Source organism: Aquarana catesbeiana, linkage group LG01 (assembly GCF_042186555.1).
Source record: "Aquarana catesbeiana isolate 2022-GZ linkage group LG01, ASM4218655v1, whole genome shotgun sequence".
Classification (NCBI taxonomy): domain Eukaryota; kingdom Metazoa; phylum Chordata; class Amphibia; order Anura; family Ranidae; genus Aquarana; species Aquarana catesbeiana.
In genome coordinates, this window is record NC_133324.1 from 260,216,612 (window position 1) to 260,234,105 (window position 17,494).

General features: G+C 45.9%; 1 protein-coding gene across 1 annotated transcript in view; it reads left to right on the top strand.

Moving 5' to 3' along the window:
• Nucleotides 1–17,494, top strand: part of PIWIL1 (piwi like RNA-mediated gene silencing 1) — a 766,743-nt gene that overhangs the window by 143,734 nt on the left and 605,515 nt on the right. The gene's annotated exons all lie outside the window — the stretch shown is intronic.

A 17,494-nucleotide genomic window follows, 5' to 3' on the forward strand; every position in this document is an offset into this window, starting at 1 on the left:
GTGTTCTGCATTGATACCTGATGCCTCCTCTGTAGTTCTGGCTCATGTGAGTGAGGCGCCAGGAGTAGTGCAGAGTGAGAGGTGAAGGAGGAGGGGACTTCCAATAGCAGAGTGGTTGTATACTGTAGGAGGGAGCACAGAGACTGAGCCCTAATAAGTCTGTGTATGGCAGCAGTGTGATGCAGAGAGCCGGAGCACTGTGTGTAGAAGCATGCAATCCAGGGTGTGGGGGGGATGTCCCTGATGACACCCTGTGGGAGGGGCGAAATGCATTGGCCCAATTTCTGGTTCCCTAACCAACGACATCACTTCTGCTGCCCTCTGTGGAACACACGCAGAGCCATGGCGAACCCGGAAGAGCCCTTTCTAACATTGAAACTAGATATTTTGTAAGTGACATTTTTATTGTGCAAATTATGAGTACCTTTTCTCTTTTTTGAGCCTGGTGGAATTCAAGCTGTTACTCTGAGCAGTAATTTGGAGACCCAATTAAGGAAATCAAAAGATTTGTGACATTCCCACTGCCAGATACAAGCTAGTCTGACCCCCAGACTGAAAAACTCTGGGTCTATTTTTTGGGGGGGAGTAGGGATACAAGAGGGGAGTGTGGCACATTGCACAGCATGTTTACCTGGAGCAATTCTGCACTTTTTCTATGAAATTTGGAGCACCAAGCACTTTTTTTTTTTTTCATTTCAATAATTCTTTATTGATATTTTACACTTCTACAAAAAATGACATTACAAACAAAAGGAAAAATAAACTATTCTCGTCATAACTTATATGCCTCAAAATGTTTCTTGGAGAATAGTTATTTACATCCATTAATGTGTCAACAGTTCTATCTATTCTCTTCCCTCCACCCTAGTAGTGTGCAGATTACAATTTTAACGTTTTGTTCCTAAATTGTGCAACCATCTCTCTCTCTCCCCCCCCCAATCTCCCTACCCACCCACACCCTATGCAGACATAGTGCCATTTACGTACACACAGCATTTCTAGTTATATTGTGTTGTAAGAGGGTATCCCTTTCTTTTCCCTGTCTCTCTTTCCCCTCCTTCTCCCCTCCCTCCTCTCCCCCTTTCCTCCTTCCTTTTTGTGGTGTCTATTCTTCTTGTTTCTCTTATTTCTCATTCCCTCTTTCCACTCAATAACCCACCACCTTTAATCTAGAGTTTTAAAATTAACACCCTATATCTATTTTGTAGCGTCCTATAGGTTCTTTCCGAGCAGTTCCACTCTATTCTCCACTCTCAATCCCTCAAGGGGGGCAACCCATATTCTCTAACCAGGGTTTCCACATCTCCACAAATCTTTGAAAATTCCCTCTTCTAGTGTATACCACCTTTTCTTTCCACACTGTATAGTGTTTACCACCTTAACACATTCTTCCGAAGCTGGAGGTCTTCTTGATTGCCAATTTTGTACAATCAATTTCCTAGCTTGAAATAATCATCTTGAGATTACAATTTTAGTGTTTGTCGGTACTCCCATTTCCTCTATATATCCTAGTACACAAATTCTGTCTACCAACTCCAATGTAGTTCCAAAAATTCTATTTATAGTGTCAAGTATTTCTGCCCAATACCTAAACAGTTTTGGGCATCTCCAGGACATGTGTATGATATCCCCTGTCTCTTGACACCTTGGGCACTTGGCATCTGATCTATGACCGAACTGAACAAGTTTCTTGGGGGTATAGTAGGCTTTATGTATTAAAAACAAATGCGCCATTTTCTGGGATGGGGAGACTGACACCAGTGGACCTATTTCCAATATCCTCCTCCACTGCTCCGTTGTTATTACTCCTAAATCCTCTTCCCATCTGGCCTTATTTTTTGCTGACTTTCCCCCAGAAATCATTTTACGCCTAATCTGTTCCTATAGATCTGAGACAAGCCCTTTAGATGTTTCTGCCTTAAGCAGTTTTTGAAGGAGAGGGGCTCTACACCATTCCACTTCTTGGTTTTTGAACTGGGCCTGTAAAGCATGTCTAATTTGGAGGTACCTATAAAATGAATGGTTTGGTATACCATATTCTCTTTTTAATTCTGCAAAAGTTTTCAGCGTATTCCCTTTGTACAATTGAGCCAGGCGTCCTATCCCCAGTTCTTCCCATACCTTAATCTTTCCTATGGGGGCTAGTTCTTGAAAATGTCTGTTATTCCAGAGGGGAGCATATTCTATTACCCCTTTATACCCCATTACTGTTTTACTAAGTGCCATATCTTCATGGCCAACTTTAATGTGGGGTTCCCAGGGGGAAAAGAATCAGCTTCCAGTGCCTCTACTTCAGAATTATGTAAACCCCCCTGGAGCATTATTCTATCACTGGCTTTTCCCCCGCTCAATATAGTACATTCCGCCAGATGCTTAAAATCTCCCACCACTATAACAGGTATTCCTTCTTTATCCGCCAGGAATTCCATTAGTTTATACAGAGTCTCCAGCTTAAAAGGAGGGGGGGGGATATATAGATTTGCCACCACATATAACTTGTCCTCTACTGAGCATGACAAAAACACATAACATCCTCGTTTATCTATACTGACTTCCCTGCAAGAGAAAGAGATCCCATTCCTGACCATTATACTCGCCCCCCCCTAGAATAGGAGTAATAAACCGAGTGATATTGGCACTGGAATTTCTTTTTTTTTTTTTAACAAAAAAAGTTTATTTAGGTTTTCCAAAAACAAACAATTTATAGCGGATTAGACATAGATACAGACATCTTACAAAGTTTTCTTACATTTCTTGACAAATGTAGGTGTAGCAGTAAAATCAACAATATTTTAACAAGAACATTGCACCCATCCCGGGTGAGGGTATAAGGGGTCTCATTAACCACTTCAGCCCCGGAAGGTTTTACCCCCTTCCTGACCAGAGCACTTTTTACAATTCGGCACTGCGTCGCTTTAACTGCTAATTGCGCGGTCGTGCAATGCTGTACCCAAACGAAATTTGCGTCCTTTTCTTCCCACAAATAGAGCTTTCTTTTGATGGTATTTTATCACCTCTGCCGTTTTTATTTTTTGCGCTATACACAGAAAAAGACCGAAAATTTTGAAAAAAAATGATATTTTCTACTTTTTGTTCTAAAAAAAATCCAATAAACTCAATTTTAGTCATACATTTAGGCCAAAATGTATTCAGCCACATGTCTTTGGTAAAAAAAATGTCAATAAGTGTATATTTATTGGTTTGCGCAAAAGTTATAGCGCCTACAAACTAGGGTACATTTTCTGGAATTTACACAGCCTTTAATTTATGACTGCCTATGTCGTTTCTTGAGGTGCTAAAATGGCAGGGCAGTACAAATCCCCCACAAATGACCCCATTTTGGAAAGTAGACACCCCAAGGAAATTGCTGAGAGGCATGTTGAGCCCATTGAATATTCATTTTTTTTGTCCCAAGTGATTGAATAATGACAAAAAAAAAAAAAAAATTACAAAAAGTTGTCACTAAATGATATATTGCTCACACAGGCCATGGGCATATGTGGAATTGCACCCCAAAATACATTTAGCTGCTTCTCCTGAGTACGGGTATACCACATGTGTGGGACTTTTAGGGAGCCTAGCTGCGTACGGGGCCCCGAAAACCAAGCACCGCCTTCAGGATTTCTAAGGGTGTAAATTTTTGATTTCACTCTTCACTGCCTATCACAGTTTCGGAGGCCATGGAATGCCCAGGTGGCACAAACCCCCCCCAAATGACCCCATTTTGGAAAGTAGACACCCCAAGCTATTTGCTGAGAGGCATGGTGAGTATTTTGCAGCTCTCATTTGTTTTTGAAAATAAAGAAAGACGAGAAAAAAACATTTTTTTTTTTCTTTTTTCAATTTTCAAAACTTTGTGACAAAAAGTGAGGTCTGCAAAATACTCACTATACCTCTCATCAAATAGCTTGGGGTGTCTACTTTCCAAAATGGGGTCATTTGGGGGGGGTTTTTGCCACCTGGGCATTCCATGGCCTCCGAAACTGTGATAGGCAGTGAAGAGTGAAATCAAAAATTTACGGCCTTAGAAAGCCTGAAGGCGGTGCTTGATTTTTGGGGTCCCGTACGCGGCTAGGCTCCCAAAAAGTCTCACACATGTGGTATCCCCGTACTCAGGAGAAGCAACAGAATGCATTTTGGGGTGTAATTTCACATATTCCCATGGCATGTTTGAGCAATATATCATTTAGTGACAACTTTGCGCAAAAAAAAATAAAAAAAATAAAAAATTGTCTCTTTCCCGCAACTTGTGTCACAATATAAAATATTCCATGGACTCGACATGCCTCTCAGCAAATAGCTTGGGGTGTCTACTTTCCAAAATGGGGTCATTTGGGGGGGTTTTGAACTGTCCTGGCATTTTATGCACAACATTTAGAAGCTTATGTCACACATCACCCACTCTTCTAGCCACTTGAAGACAAAGCCCTTTCTGACACTTTTTGATTACATAAAAAAATAATTTTTTTTTGCAAGAAAATTACTTTGAACCCCCAAACATTATATATTTTTTTAAAGCAAATACCCTACAGATTAAAATGGTGGGTGTTTCATTTTTTTTTTTCACACAGTATTTGCGCAGCGATTTTTCAAACGCATTTTTTGGGGAAAAAACACACTTTTTTCAATTTTAATGCACTAAAACACACTATATTGCCCAAATGTTTGATGAAATAAAAAAGATGATCTTAGGCCGAGTACATGGATACCAAACATGACATGCTTTAAAATTGCACACAAACGTGCAGTGGCGACAAACTAAATACATTTTTAAAAGCCTTTAAAAGCCTTTACAGGTTACCACTTTAGATTTACAGAGGAGGTCTACTGCTAAAATTACTGCCCTCGATCTGACGTTCGCGGTGATACCTCACATGCATGGTGCAATTGCTGTTTACATTTGACGCCAGACCGACGCTTGCGTTCGCCTTAGCGCGAGAGCAGGGGGGACAGGGGTGCTTTTTTTTTTTTTTTCTTTATTATTATTATTTTTTTTATCTTATTTTAAAACTGTTCCTTTCATTTTTTTTTTTTTTAAATCATTTTTATTGTTATCTCAGGGAATGTAAATATCCCCTATCATAGCAATAGGTAGTGACAGGTACTCTTTTTTGAAAAAATTGGGGTCTATTAGACCCTAGATCTCTCCTCTGCCCTCAAAGCATCTGACCACACCAAGATCGGTGTGATAAAATGCTTTCCCAATTTCCCAATGGCGCTGTTTACATCCGGCGAAATCTAAGTCATAAAATGCTCGTAGCTTCCGGTTTCTTAGGCCATAGAGATGTTTGGAGCCACTCTGGTCTCTGATCAGCTCTATGGTCAGCTGGCTGAATCACCGGCTGCATTCTCAGGTTCCCTGTTGAGACAGGAGAGCCAGAGAAAAACACGGAAGACGTTGGGAGGGGGGGCATTCCCTCCCACTGCTTGTAAAAGCAGTCTAGAGGCTAATTAGCCGCTAGGATTGCTTTTACATGAAAGCTGACCGCTGGCTGAAAAGAATGATACCAAGATGATACCTAAACCTGCAGGCATCATTCTGGTATAACCACTCAAAGTCGTGAATGGCGTACCTGAAGACAAAAAAATGGTTAACAATAAAGCACAGTAAACGGTAAAGTATAAAAAATTGCATACCTGGAAAGCAAACATGATAAAACATAATAACAATAAAACATTGCAGAATAGAATACAGTAAAAAAGAGCAGAACAATAGAGAGAGAATAGAGAGAGAGAGAACAATAAAACGACAACTATTATTTTTTATTTTATATTTTTGCTTGTGTTTTTTTTTTTTTTTTTTTTTTTTTACACTTTTTTTTGTAACTAACTTTTATAACTGTAACCGGTTCCAGGTTCGGGTCTCTCAAAATGCGATGGCATCTTGGGAGACCCTGTGAAAGTGTGCCTAGTCTGTGCAATGCTGTACCCTACGCTAATACTCAACTAGTGAATGGTAGCGTTCAAAACATTCACCAATGCAAAGACCAGGATTGTCAGGACAGGAGGGACAATAATAGCGGGTGTCACACCTATATCCGCGCTTGCTGCAGACACAACATCTTTTTTGGGGGGGTTCGTTGGGTAGGGGTACTCGGGAGGACATAAAGAAAATGCCTCTCATGCAGCCGACTGCATTTGGTTGGGGATGTGAATGGGGGAAGTACGGGCGCTGCAGAAGTGGTGGGTTCCCAATTAGGATTGGCGAATGCAGCAGGAAGGGCATTATGGGCACGACGGGCCTGTGTTTGTCTTCTTGGTGGCAGCGGGACACTACTTGTGCTTGCCACCTCACCAGCTTGAACTGCACTTATGGGACTCGCCACGTCACCAAGTGTTACTGCAGTGCGGGTTTGACTACGACCGGGGTGTACTAGGCCGCTGGTGCTTGCCAGTTCACCAAAACGCTACCAAAAAAACTGTTAACGATCGCAGGGATCAGGCCTGACTCTGCGAACGCTGCAGTTATTTGTTTAGTGTTTTGTAAGTGACAGGGATCGATCGATACTGCACTTGGGTGGGCTGGGCTGGGCCGGGCGGAGGGGAAAAACGCAGGTGCTAGCAGGTATCTGGGCTGATCCCGCTAACACTGCGTTTTTGGGAACCCTAAACTGCTGGGGACGCTAGAATAGATCTGATCGGATCAGATATTGATCCGTTCAGATACTATACCACTAAGGGAGGTGTACGGTGCGTGCGTGGGTGTTAGCAGTACTGGCGCTAACCTGACGCTGCCTGGGGCTGGTGCTTGCCAGTTCACCAAAACGCTACCAAGAAAACTGTTAGCGATCGCAGGGATCAGGCCTGACTCTGCGAACGCTGCAGTTAATTGTTTATTGTTTTGTAAGTGACAGTGATCGATCGATACTGCACTTGGGTGGGCTGGGCTGGGCCGGGCGGAGGGGAAAAACGCAGGTGCTAGCAGGTATCTGGGCTGATCCCGCTAACACTGCGTTTTTGGGAACCCTAAACTGCTGGGGACGCTAGTATAGATCTGATCGGATCAGATATTGATGCGTTCAGATACTATACCACTAAGGGAGGCGTATGCTGCGTGCGTGGGTGTTAGCGGTACTGGCACTAATCTGACGCTGCCTGGGGCGACGCATATCACCGCCGGGCGATCAGGGGGCTAAACCTTTATTCGGTAATAAACGGCGGGTGCCCTGACAATATAAAAAATAAACGAACTAACCAGCGTCACCCGTAACACTTATACGGTGATCAGTGGTGAAAGGGTTAACTAGGGGGCAATCAAGGGGTTAAAACATTTATTAGATAGTATATGGGGGTCCCTGACACTATAAAACGCTGACGGCGAACCTAAATATTTACGTCCCTAACTAGCGTCACCAGCGACACTAATACAGCGATCAGAAAAATGATCGCTTAGTGACACTGATGACGGGGTGATCAAGGGGTTAAAACTTTATTAGGGGGGGTTAGGGGGGTACCCTAGACCTAAAGGGGGCTACCACTCACTGCCCTAACACTGTAACTGTCACAAACTGACACCATGCAGTAATCAGAAAAAAAAAAAAAAATACTGCTTGGTGTCAGTTTGTGACAGGGGGGGGGGTGGTCGGGGGGGATCGGGGGTGTTTAGTGTGCCTGGCATGTTCTACTGTGTTGTGTGTAGTGTTGTGCACTTACATGTCTTCTCTCCTCGGCGCTGGAACGGAAACTGCAGAGCCGAGGAGAGATGACATCACATCCTCTGCCTGTATGAAACTACACACAGGCAGGGGAGGATTCCGATTGGCTGGGAGCGATCGCGAGGGGGGGGGCCACGATCGGATGGTCTCCCCCTCGCCTCCCAACGCTCCCAGTCACAAGCCGACCGCCGCTGGCACCGGGGGGGGGTCCGATCGGACCCCCCGCCCGCGGGAGGCAGATCACGTACAGGTACGTGATTCTGCCTGCCCGTGCCATTCTGCTGACGTATATCTACGTTAGGCGGTCGGCAAGTGGTTAATTGCCTTTAGTCCATACACTTTAATCTCACACTCTCAAAGAGAGATACAGATATTTATTGGTGAGGGAGAATTTATATCAAGTACCGTGGGCAGTGGCCCGTAAGCCTCATTCAGTAGTTAGATGTTTTTCCTTCACCCATGCTGCCCAAATCTTCCCAAATTTTTTAGGGCAATTTTTTCCCATGTATGTCATTTTATCTAATGGCAATGTCTTATTTACCAAGGACTGCCAAAGCTGTCTGGTGGGTGGCTGATATTGATTCCATTGCAATAGGATTGCCTTTCTAGCATATAATGTGGCGTAGAAGATAAATAGTTTCTTCCCCCATGAGACCTCTAGGAAGTCGCAGATACCTAACAGAAGAGGGATCGGGCTGTATGGGATCTTCATTCTCCCAATAGAGTTAATATCAGCAAGTTTATTTTCCCAAAATTCCTCCACACTAGGGCAGGACCAGACCGTATGGAAGAAATCAGCATCATCAGAGCCACACCTAGCGCACCTCGCCGACCTATCAGGGTAGATTCTCGCTAAGCGTATTGGAGAGTAATATGCATGATGGAGAAACTTCAGTTGCATGAACCTATCCCTAGCCGAGATTGTAAGGGGTAAATATTGCTGAATTCCCTCCTCCCAGTCTTCATCCGTCAGCTCCGGAATATCCCTCCGCCATAACTCGCACAACTGGGATACTCTAGATGTGTCATGGGACGCAAATGTATTATACAGTGTGGACAGCGTTTTCCATCTATCCGGGGATTTAAGTTTATTTTCTACAGGTGACCCCTCCAAATTCAGCGGGCCAGGGAACTGGGACCGGAATGCATGGCGCAACTGAAGGAATCTGAAGAACATGGGATTCGGGAGATCCTTATCTCTTTTTAAGGCATCGAAAGAAACCAGTCGGCCTTGTGATACTATATCCCCCAAAGTTGTGACCCCATATCTAGCCCACACGACCGGATCAGGAATAGAACGAAAGTGAGGTAGACGAGGGTTGCCCCATAAGGGAGTCGCTGGGGACCAGTCATTGGGTCCCATGAGCAGTCTTTGAACCGTATCCCAAACCTTAAGGGTCGTTTTCATGGGAAGAGTCACATGGAGATTGGATCTGGGGCCTCTATGAACCAAATTCCCCAATTCCGCATATGAACCAATTAGTAACGCCTCTGTAGTGGAAGCGGGATTGGTCTGGTCCTCTGAGAACCACCATTTAACAGTCACCAGGACCGCAATAACATTTCAGGAAGCAGGGTAAGGCTAGTCCCCCCAATACACCCGGCAGTTGTAAAGTTGATCTAGCTATTCTAGGAGCCTTCCCAGTCCAAATAAATGAGGGGACGATATAAGTGTTTAAAGAAGGTTATCGATATAGAGATTGGGGTTTGTCGGAATAAATAAGTAAATTTGGGTAATACCGACATTTTGATTATACCGACATTTTGATTAAGTTAACGCGGCCAACTGGTGTTAGGGGTAAGGATTTCCATGTGGCGCATCTTTGGGAAAGGTGATTGACCACTGGATTTAGGTTGAGGGTTATATATTTTTTAAATTCTCGATGTATTTCTACACCCAAATATTCAAACTGAGGGACTCTACTAAGCTGCCCATCTGTCTGCGAGGAGGCGGAGCCAGCATGAAGAGGGAACAGGACTGATTTTTCCCAATTTATACATATGCCAGAGAATTTTCCAAAGCTATTAACCCCTTCCCGCCGACCGTACGCAGATATGCGTACTCGGCTTTCCGGGGTTATACCGGGATGATGCCCGCAGCTGCAGGCATCCCGGTACCGTTGTTTCCAGCGGGCGATCGGCTACCTGAGTATAACAACCGATGCGGCTAAAAGCCGCTCGGTTGTTATACCGGAGGAGCGGGAGGGGACACCCCCCCCCCCTCCTGCTGCCTCCCGCCGCTGTTACCGGGCCTCCCGTGCCATCGGGAGGCCCGGTGTCCGATCGGGTATCTTCGGCAGCTGGGGGCGGGCTGGAACGAAGCTGTGGGCGGCTTAGTTCCAGCCTTCTCGTTGTAAACGCGGAAGCGACGTCATGACGTCACTTCCCGTTTACTCGGCTGCCAATGGCGCCGAATTTAAAAAAGTACACAGTATTCAGAATCGCCGTTTTCGGCGATCTGAATACTTTGAAGTGTAAAGGAGGGATGGGGGGTCTTTTAGACCCCCCATCCCTCCATAAAGAGTACCTGTCACCACCTATTACTGTCACAAGGGATGTTTACATTCCTCGTGACAGCAATAAAAGTAAAAAAAAAAAAATTTTTTTAAAAACACAATTTATAAAGTAAAAAAAAAAATGAAATAAATAAAAAAAACAAAAAAACATTTTTTAAAATGCCCCTGTCCCCGCGAGCTCGCGCAGCGAAGAAAAAGCATACGGAAGTCGCGCACGCATATGTAAACGGTGTTCAAATCACACATGTGAGGTATCGCCGCGATCGTCAGCAAGATCAATAATTCTAGCCCTAGACCTCCTCTGTAACTCAAACCTGGTAACCATAAAATTTTTTTTAAAGCGTTGCCTATGGAAATTCATAGGTACCGTAGTTTGTCGCCATTCCACGAGTGCGTGCAATTATAAAGGGTGACATGTTTGGTATCTATTTACTCGGCGTAACATCATCTTTCACATTATACAAAAAATTTGGGGTAACTTTACTGTTTGAATTTTTTAAAATTCATGAAAGTGTCCCTTTTCCAAAAATTTGCGTTTAAAACACCGCTGCACAAATACCGTGTGATAAAAAATATTGCAACAATCGCCATTTTATTCTCTAGATTCTCTGCTAAAAAAATATATATAATGTTTGGGTACTCTAATTAATTTTCTAGCAAAAAATACAGCTTTTAACTTGTAAACACCAAATTTCAAAAATAGGCTTAGTCATGAAAGGGTTAATTACCGAAAGGGCTGCCTGCAGGGAAGTACCATCGTCCCTAAGATACAATAAGGTGTCGTCAGCGTATAACGACACCTTTTCTTATATTGGACCCCTTGTGATCCCCCGAATCTCAGGTGTAGCTCGGAGGAGGGCAGCCATAGGTTCAATCGCCAGGGTGAAAAGTCCTGGTGAAAGAGGGCATCCCTGCCTGGTTCCACTACTGAGGGGGAATGTCGGAGAGAGTACCGTGCCTGTGTGTACCCTGGCCGTCGGGGCCTTGTACACCATCCTGACCCAGGAGACAAAGACTGGACCGAACCCGAATCTGCGGGGGACTTCCCAAAGATAGCCCCATTCTACAGAATCGAAGGCCTTCTCTGCATCAAGAGAGGCCACAATTTCGTCCTCCACATCTTTCTCCCCGGAGGCCAGGACCGCATACAACCTACGGATGTTTATGTCCGTTCCTTTATTCGGCATAAAGCCTGACTGGTCCTCATGAATAAGGGTAAGTATTACTTCATTCAGGCGCCTGGCGAGAATTTTGGTCAGTACTTTTGCATCAGAATTAAGCAGGGATATGGGTCGGTATGAGGTGCATAGTTGGGGGTCCTTCCCTGGTTTGGGTATAACAACTATGATGGCTTGTGCCATAGATAGTGGGAGCTTCCCAGTTTGTAGAGTCTCCGTAAGCATCGCATGCATCCTATGGGCTACCTCACCAATGTATTGTTTATAAAATGCAGGGTCTTCCCCGTCTGCATAGAACTCAAGGCCTGCTGAACCTCCTCCAGAGCTATCAGGGCATCCAGGCTCTCCCTCGCTGCGTCTGTAAGGACCGGAAGCGTAACCCTGTCTAGAAAGTCAGAGAGCTCGTCAGAAGAGTAGTGTGTCCTAGAGGAGTACAGAGTCGAGTAGTAGTCAGCAAAGCAGGCCTTAATATTTACCGGTCGGATACTAGAGTCCCATCACTCTTTCGGATACGGGCTATGGTGGAGATCGGGGATTGTTCCTTGGCCAGCCTGGCTAAAAGCCTGCCTGTTTTGTCCCCTTGCTCGAAGATTCTCTGTGTTTGGGCCAGTTGGCGTTTATTCGCCTTGGCCACTCTGAGCAGCATAACCTCCTGAAAGGCAACCCTCATATCTTGTGCTATAATAGGGTTAGAGGTAAGGGCAAACCTATTCTCTAAGTCTTGGGCCTTAGCTTCAGCTTCCTCCAGTAACATCGTGTCGTTTCTATGTTCCTTGGCTATGGATGACATGTAGCAACCTCTAATGTAGGCTTTAAAGGTGTCCCACCCAGTCCCTGGCGTGGAGGAATTGACATTAGATAACCAGAATTATTTAATCTCTTTGACCATCTCCACTTCTATAGTAGGATGTTCAATCCAAAACCGAAACAGCCACCAAATTCTATCTGCTTGTGGGGTAGCAGTTTGCAACGTACACAGCAGCGGGGAGTGGTCGGATATCCCCCTCGGGATTATCTCAATATCTATAATTTTGTGAAGCATGGGTAGACTGGCGTATAAAAGGTCAATACGGGATAGTGTATTATATGAGGAGGAGTGACATGTCTACATACGATCCGATGGGTGTTTCCATCACCACACGTCCTCCAATCCCATTATCTGGGACCAATGGGACAACGCCAAGTCAGTGGTAGGGTCCGGGGACAGTTTATCTAGAGAAGGGTTCAGAGGAATATTAAAATCCCCCGTAAAGATCACATTACCTGTGGGGAACTGAGCAATCAGGGTAATTATTTTCTGTAACAGGGAAATACTAGCCGGAGGCGGCAGATAGACACCCACCACCACCATGGCTATCGTGTCAATGACAGCGTGTAACAGCACATACCTGCCCTCTGGGTCTATAAGGACATCTAGGGGTTCAAAATTGAGAGATCTGTGGATCAATATACTAACCCCCCTGGCATAACTAGTGTGCGTAGCATGGTAATGATGTCCCACCCACGGTCTCTTCAATCCCAGTATTCTACCTCCCACTAAATGTGTCTCTTGCAGAATGCAAATATGTGGAGTGTATTTTTTAAGGTAATCAAAAACTAGAGAGCGCTTGATTTTATGGTTGAGACCTCCAACCGTTCCAGGACAAGATCCTTATTGGAGCCATATCCCGGGAGGACATATAAAATTCAAAGGGGAACCACATACCTCGGGGACTCAAGGGGGACCCCCACCCACCTAACCCCTCACCCATCAGTGGGCTCGCGAGGAACCTGCAGGAAGGGAATAGGACAGGAGACTTCACAGTGTATGCTAATCCCTTGCTGTTATAGAACCGCCTGTATTGAAATGCACTCAAGCATGTAAGTAAGAGAAAACCAAAAACAGAAATAGAACAGAACAAACAAAAAACTAATTTCCTCCCATCCCACCCCACACCCCTTTAATTGAACCTTGGGGTGTTCGAGTACCCATGACAAACATAAACCAACTTAAATGTAGGAGAAAGCTCCTATGGGGGCGGTGTGTAGCAATCGACACACCTAGGACCTAATGGAGTGCAGGGACTCCACTACACGCATTACCTGTAGGCCATTGCTAATAAGAAAGTGTGGTAGAGGAACAGAAAAACCCTTCAGCATTTACACTTATGCCGCGTACACACGGTCGGACTTTTCGTCTACAAAAGTCCAACGGACCCCGACGGACTAAAGCTGGCTTGTAATCCGATCGTGTGTGGGCTTCTCCGGACTTTCAGCAGACTTTTTCAGCCTCAAATCCGACGGACTTTAGATTTGAAACATGCTTCAAATCTTTACGTCGTAACTACGACGGACCCCGAAATCCGCTCGTCTGTGTGCTAGTCCGACGGACAAAAACCCATGCTAGGGCAGCTATTGGCTACTGGCTATGAACTTCCTTATTTTAGTCCGGTGTACGTCATCACGTACGAATCCGTAGGACTTTTGTGTGGTCGTGTGTAGGCAAGTCCGTTCGTTAGAAAGTCTGCTGCAAGTCCGCCGAAAGTCCGCCGGAAGTCTGTCGGACAGGCTGTCGGACTTTTGTAGACGAAAAGTCCGACCGTGTGTACGCGGCATTAGATTACTCTAATGCCGCGTACACACGGTCGGACTTTTCGTCTACAAAAGTCCGACAGCCTGTCCGACAGACTTCCGGCGGACTTTCAGCGGACTTGCAGCAGACTTTCTAACGAACGGACTTGCCTACACACGACCACACAAAAGTCCGACGGATTCGTACGTGATGACGTACACCGGACTAAAATAAGGAAGTTCATAGCCGGTAGCCAATAGCTGCCCTAGCATGGGTTTTTGTCCGTCGGACTAGCATACAGACGAGCGGACTTCGGGGTCCGTCGTACTTACGACGTAAAGATTTGAAGCATGCTTCAAATCTAAAGTCCGTCGGATTTTAGGCTAAAAAAGTCCGTTGAAAGTCCGGAGAAGCCCACACACGATCGGATTACCAGCCAGCTTTAGTCCGTCAGCGTCCGTTGGACTTTTGTAGACGAAAAGTCCGACCGTGTGTACGCGGCATAAGGGCACAAACTTAGTTACCTGAGCTATCCGCTCAACCTGTAGAAAATAAACAAGGTTAGTCAGTAGGTATCAAACATTTATGCTTCTAATTGAGACTGAACCAGGGGGGAAGACGTTCCATCCCTAACCCCTCCATCCGATCAGTAGGTCTATAGGCGGATCACAGTTCTAGTGAAGATATTAATGTCACGTGTACTCACATGTCGCTGACAGTAAGAGGCCTGGAGAGGAAAGCAAGGGCAAACCAGCACCCCGTGGCGCCTCAAAATCTGCCCCCCACCCACCTCAGCAACGTAGGTATAATACCTACACCTCGCTCTTTAGCACTGGAAAAGGGATAACAGAGAGTAGGGGTTCCAGTACATCCGGCATCCAGGGGGGCTATGGAAGGGGGGGCAACAGCAAAAGTCAGATGCCGCAGGGCAATCAAAGGTGGTAGGTCCCTCCCGACCCTGAGTACAAGACTACTGAACAGAATAGTAGTCATCTTTCATAGTGACACCAGACAGTGCATCAATTTCACATTCCAAATCCTGTCACCAAGAAAGTCAGGTGCGCTATTCTCATTGGTCTCCAGTATTCAAATAATGAGCGGGTTACAAAAATAAAGAACTGTGTTTCTTACCGCCAAACATCACGAGTAAAGTAGAGGGGTATTCATGGTGGTCTCTGATTTAAAGATTAATGATTGCATGGCAAGGACTCAAACCATCTGGACGCTTCCTCTGGGGAAGTAAAGAATTTTGTAGTTTCACCGTCCACCACTCTAAGCCGCACTGGGAATAGCATGTTGTATTTGAGCCCCCTGGTGCGCATTTGGGCTTGGGCTTGGTCAAATGTCCTACGCTGTCTCTGCGTTTCGAATAATCAGGGAACAGCATGATCTTCGCATTTTCGGATCTCAGTTCCCCAACTTTTCTGGCTTCCCTCAGGATTAAATCATGGTCTCTAAAGTTTAGCATGTGGAAAGTGAAGGTACGTGGCGGTGCTCCAGGCGGACCCCGGACCGATGGCATCCTGTGGGCGTGTTCCACTGCAAAATGGGTAGAAAATGGAGCCTGTGGAAAAAGAGTGCTGAGAAGGTGCTCCGTATAAGCCTCCGGATCTCGTCCCTCCACTCCTTCCGGAAGTCCCACCAGTCACAGGTTGTTTTTGCGATTTCTGTTTTCCTGGACCTCAGAATGGGATTCCAGCATTTTCATCTTAACTTGCAGTATATGAAGTGAGGCACTGTGATCCCGGATGGTATCTTCGTTGTCTCCTACCCTTCGTTCTGCCTCCGTCAGCCTATCCCGGTGTTTTGTCCATATCACGTCTTATGAGGCCCATTTCAGATTGCATCTGTTCTATTTTCGTGGTGAGGGTAGTTTGGCAGCCTGTTATTGCCTGTATTAGTGCTTGGAACAGGTCTGTGCCCAGCTGAGACGCTTCTGCACATGGTTCTGTGTGCTCCGTCTGGGACGCCATGTTTAGTCGCACCGCTGCACGTGTATCTCTGGCCGGCGGTGATGTTTTTTGGGCCGATTGCCGTTTCTTCTGTGCACCGGAGGTCCTCTTACGCATGCCCGGTCTTAGGCTCAGCTTGGCAGCTAGGGCAGTGTGGTTGTGTGCCCCAAGGGACCGGAGTATGGTAGCCGTGCAGCGTGGAGCTCCTGTCCCCTACTTCTCATCAGGACGTTCCATGTGTGTATATCCGGCGGCGGCATTTACAATGCCGGATGCCTCTATCCTTATGCCCCAGAGTACCTCCTGCTCGAGCCTGTAATTAAACACAGTGCAGCGGGGCAAGGAGGGTGACTGTAAGCCCCTAAAGCCAGATAACAGTGTCAGTATGCCAGCCAGAGCAGTGTATGCTTATGCCGCAGGGGACCGGAGTATGATGTCTGTGTAGCGTGGAGCTCCTGTCCCTCACTGCACACCAGGACGCTCCACATGGTTCAGCCGGCGGCGGCGTTTGCTTTGCCTGATGCCGATGTCTCTGTGCCCCAAAGTACCTCTCTGAGGAGCCCGGAAACAGCCTCAACGCAGCAGGACAAGCAGGGTGTCTGTATACCCCGTAGAACCGGGTAATAATGCCGATCAGGTGCGGAGCTCTCGTCTCACGTCCTGCTAGGTCGCCATCTTGACCATGCCCCCCGCACTGGAATTTCTTGCTACATAATTGTGTAATGGTATCCTGCGTTAAATGCGTCTCTTGCAAGCAAGCCAGATCCACCCCGTGTGTCTCCAATGTGGAGAGGACTGCAGCTTTTTTAACTGGATTACCCAGTCCCATGACATTCCAGGACCCTATGTTAAAAGTTCTGGGCTGCATCAAAGCACCCAAAAAAATACATGCATTTGTACTCCAGAAAAAAGAAAAAAAAAAGAGAAAAAAAGTCAGCTCCCAAAAATACTAGTGGAGAGGGACACAAGGGGACATCCAGAAAAAGGAGCCAGTTTTACCAAGGCTACCCAAAATTGTTGTGTACACCCGCCTATTTCTCCTATATTAGTGCCCCAGTAGAGTGTGACCATTCTACAGCGTGCTAATTTTGAACTTTTATCATGCTCCTGTGTATACGCGTTAGTGATTATAGTGCATTTCCACTCTCCTCTTACCCCCCTCCCCCCAATCCCCACCACCCTCCCTTCCCCCCTCCACCCCTCCACCCCCATGCCTACCAAGCCTAGCCCCGAGGGCTTTGTGCGTGACCGTACCTTGTTTCCCATCCCATCCCTTCCACTCGTGCCTATATCAGTTATACAAAATCTTCTTATTCTCCCTTCCTTCTCATCCCACTCATTCCACCCACCCACCCACCAAAGTCAGGCACATCCCGAGCATCTTAACCAATAAGATCCTCTCCTCATACATAATACACTTTACCTTTGTGTGGCTCCCCACGCCCCCCCCCCCACCCCCAATTCATACAAAGTATCATATGGCATATATAGCAAAAAAAAAAAAAAAAAGCGAGAATACATCAAGTCAACCTGGGAAAAGAGGGGGGGAGGGGGGAGGGGAAAAAAAAAAGGGGTACCATTTTTAATGCTTGAAGTCCTAGTTCTCGCATTGCTTTGACCTCCTGTTTTATGGGAAATAAAT